Raw genomic sequence first — 4499 nt, forward strand, 5'->3', positions numbered from 1 at the left:
CTTCGCAAGAGTGGTATTCTAGAAACCAATGAGTTTGATTCATTTGATGTATGTGAATCTTGTTTACAAGGCAAAATGACAAAGCAACCCTTTAATAAGACTTTTGAAAGGTCAAAAGAATTATTGGGTATCATACATTCGGATGTATGTGGTCCTTTTAGACCAATGACTAGGAATGGTGAAAGATACTTCATTACCTTTATTGACGATTATAGTCGATATGGTTATGTGTACTTAATGAAACACAAAGATGAAGCTTTTGAAATGTTCAAAGACTTCAAAACTGAAGTAGAAAGACAACTTAAGACAACAATCAAAGTACTTCGTAGTGATAGAGGAGGTGAATACCTAAGTGGTGTTTTTCAAGATCATCTTAAGAGTTGTGGAATTATTTCACAACTTACTCCACCTGGAACACCACAACATAATGGTGTGTCTGAAAGGAGAAATCGTACCCTATTAGATATGGTTCGATCGATGATGGCTAGAAGCACTTTACCTCTATCATTTTGGGGCTATGCTTTACTTTCCGCTGTTCGCATATTGAATATGGCTCCAACCAAGAAAGTGGAGAAGACACCTTTTGAAGTATGGCATGGAAAGGCTCCATCGCTATCATTCTTAAAAGTTTGGGGTTGTGAAGCTTATATAAAGCAATACACCCCAAACAAATTAGAAGTCCGATCCACTAAGTGTATCTTTATAGGTTATCCTAAAGATGATTTAGGATATTACTTTTACGATCCTAGTGAGCAAAATGTTATTATTGCTCGAAAGGGTAAGTTCTTGGAAACTAAGTTCCTTGAGGAAGGAACTAATAGTAGAACAGTGAAATTTGATGAGGATCAAGAATCACAAGATGATACACAATTGGTTGATACTAGCACTCAACAAGAGGTTGTTGAAAGTGATCAAGTGGTTGATCAAAACACACAAAACGTTCGCAGATCTGGTAGAATTAGCAATCCACCTGAAAAATATGGATTTTTTGTAGAAGGTTGCTACGTGGTAGATTCGGATGAACCGACCACATACCGTGATGCAATGTCCAAGAATGATTGTGACAAATGGCTTGAAGCCATGAACGTTGAGATGCAATCCATGTATGACAACCAAGTTTGGGAATTGGTTGAACCACCACTCAACTCCAAAGCTGTTGGAAGTAAATGGGTTTTCAAAAGGAAAACTGATATGCATGGAAACTTGGATACTTATAAAGCAAGACTTGTAGCTAAAGGTTTCACTCAAACTCAAGGGGTTGATTATGATGAAACTTTTTCGCCTGTGGCAATGCTAAAGTCTATTAGGATATTATTTGCCATAGCTGCACATTATGATTATGAAATCTGGCAAATGGATGTCAAGACCGCTTTCCTAAATGGATATCTTGAGGAAGATGTCTATATGGTTCAGCCTGAAGGTTTTGTCGATCCAAAACATCCTAATAAAGTATGCAAGTTAAAGAAATCAATCTATGGATTGAAACAAGCATCTAGAACTTGGAATCATCGTTTTGATGAAGAAATCAAAAGTTTTGGATTCATCAAGAACGCTGATGAGGCTTGTGTGTATAAGAAAGCTAGTGGGAGTATAATTACCTTCTTAGTATTGTATGTCGATGACATTCTACTATTTGGAAATGACATTCCAACCATGGAAAGCGTTAAGGCTTGGCTTGGAAGTAGATTTTCCATCAAGGATCTTGGTGAAGTTGCCTATATTTTGGGAATAAAGATCTATAGGGATAGGTCAAGGCGCTTGATAGGTTTGAACCAAAGTACATACATTGATAAGATCTTGAAAAGGTTCAAGATGGAAAACTCCAAGAAAGGTTTTGTACCTATTCAAAGAGGGACCATATTGAGTTCAGCTCAATGTCCAAGCTCAAAGGGTGAGCAAGACATGATGAAACAAATCCCATATGCTTCTGCTATAGGATCCATCATGTATGCGATGATATGTACTAGACCGGATGTGTCATGCGCTTTGAGCATGACAAGCAGATACCAACAGAATCCAGGAGACAGTCATTGGATGGCTGTTAAGAGCATATTGAAATACCTTAGGAGAACTAAGGATATGTTTCTGATATATGGATCTGGTGAGGAGGAACTCGCTATAAAAGGTTACACGGATGCGAGCTTCCAAACTGATCGAGATGATTCTCGATCACAGTCTGGGTATGTGTTCACACTTAATGGAGGAGCTGTCTCTTGGAAGAGCTCAAAACAGGAAGTGGTAGCATTGTCCACTACAGAATCAGAATACATCGCCGCTTCATTGGCAGCTCAGGAAGCTGCATGGTTGAAGAAATTCATTACTGATCTAGGGGTGGTCTCTTCCATTCAAGACCCTCTAGAAATCTTTTGTGACAACGAGGGTGCGATTGCACAAATCAAGGAACCTCGTTCGCACCAAAAGACTAGACACATAGAGCGGAGATTCAACTACATAAGGGATGAAGTTGAAAAGGGAAAGATATGTATTCGCAAAGTTGGAACTGATCAAAATCTTGCGGATCCATTCACGAAGCTCCTAGAAAGACCGAAACATGAGCGTCATGCGAGTGGCTTAGGACTTCGATATTCTAGTAATTGGATTTGATCTATTTTGTATTTACGTTTAAAAGACTTTTGTAATTTAACTCTTTTATATGATTATGGAATCTTGAGTTAAATTCTAATTTTGCATGTTTAATCCATGAATAAGTTATCTTATTCTAAAAGTCCGTAGTCGATCACATTTGTGGGAACAAATATGAAGCAAGACTATTATGAACTAGGATTGGTGGATATTCATAAGGAATGAATATGGAGCATAGGTTTGCTGCCAAAGTTCATAGATATTTGTGGGATACAAATATTGGACTGACCCGCTCTCAATATTACTACATGGAGTCGATTGACTTGATCATTAGTAATCTTGAGTAAAGGAGAATTTCATATTATCCTTAGACCTGAGATGTATATTGGGTCTTGATTTTCACCGAGTATTACACTTTGACTCTCCCCTTCGCTATTCGTAAAAGATGGTACATAAGGATGAGCTCGGGTGGAGTATAAAGTGATAGTGAGAGGCGTATACAGTCAAGACGGAATTTGTTCCTCTTATGTGTTGAGAGTTTAGATGTCTAAGGCCTGATAAAGTTGAATTGTAAAGAGAATGATCACCTATGTCTCTTAGATTCAACATGACATCTAGTAACAAAGGGATATAATGATAGATTCACCTAAATCATATCAAGTAAGGGACTTGAAGGGATGATGTTATTGAATGGCACTTCGTCAAACACATTAGGGGTGGTGAACTGTTGTTAGGCGGTATTCACCACTTGCATTAATTTTCTATGTATCTCGTGCAAGTGGGAGATTGTTGGAATTACGTATGCCCGAGACACATAATTATACTAATGTGGCTAACTGTGTTTGATCCAAGTCGGGTCATACCCAATAACAAGCTAGACGACACCAAATGTATTCTTTTAATGATTTGATCATTTAAACGAATACCGAACACTACGTGTGTAGAAAATTGGTTTTCTAAACAAACACACTTGAGGATTTAAATAAATTATCTGGATAATTTGTTTATATAAATTAATTATTTAATTGGTTAAATAATTACATAAATGTATGTGCATTTTATAAAAATGAGTTTTATAAAATAAAAGGAGATGTTTTAAATGGTTAAAACAAAACAACAAAAAAAAAAAAAAAAAAAAAAAAAAAAGAAAACCGGCCACCCCATGTGGGTGGTGGTTTTGGTTCAACCAAATGTTTTGTCCTTTTGTGTGGACCATCTCTTTATACTCCACCATTCACAAGACATGCAATTTTGATCTTGTCCCCATTTTGAATTCAAGAGTTGAATCAAAAAAAAAAAAAAAAAAAATCCTCTCTCTTTTCTTCCAAAAACTCACGGCTCATTTGGGGTTTTTTGGGAGAGCTTGGTGAGCTTGTTTAAGTGTTCATAATTCCTAGCAATCAAGTTGGTGTTGTTGCAAAAGCTTGGGGTATCACACTCTTGAGGTCTTCTTCCTTGGAGGCTTGCCATTCATCCACCATCATCTTCAACATCTTGCTTGTTCTTCTAAAGGTAGAAGAAGGTACACTTACATTTTGTGAGCATTATGTTCTTGTAATTTTGATCCTTGTTAATTGGGTTTTAGTTTTAACATAATGGTATGTTCATAACAAGATTTATAATCTAAGCTTCCGTTGCGTTTTTCTAGTTAAATATGGTTAACTTGACTTTGATAAACTTGTATAAAACCCAACAGTGAAGAAAGGAGATATTAGTCTCTTCATGGGCAATGGAGCAGGGGTTGACATCCAAGCCCGAGGAGATTATGTTTTAAAGCTTCCAAATGGTTTGGAAGTTATTCTTAAAAACATTCTATATTCTCCTAGTTTGACTAGGAATGTTATTTCTATTTCTGTATTAAGACAATTTGGATATGATTTTATGTTTGTTGACAATGGTATTTATGTTTTCATGAA

The sequence above is a fragment of the Bidens hawaiensis genome, unplaced genomic scaffold, assembly GCF_021521415.1.
Source record: "Bidens hawaiensis isolate Kalapana, Puna unplaced genomic scaffold, B.hawaiensis_p1.1 tig00001088_1, whole genome shotgun sequence".
In the NCBI taxonomy this organism is placed as follows: domain Eukaryota; kingdom Viridiplantae; phylum Streptophyta; class Magnoliopsida; order Asterales; family Asteraceae; genus Bidens; species Bidens hawaiensis.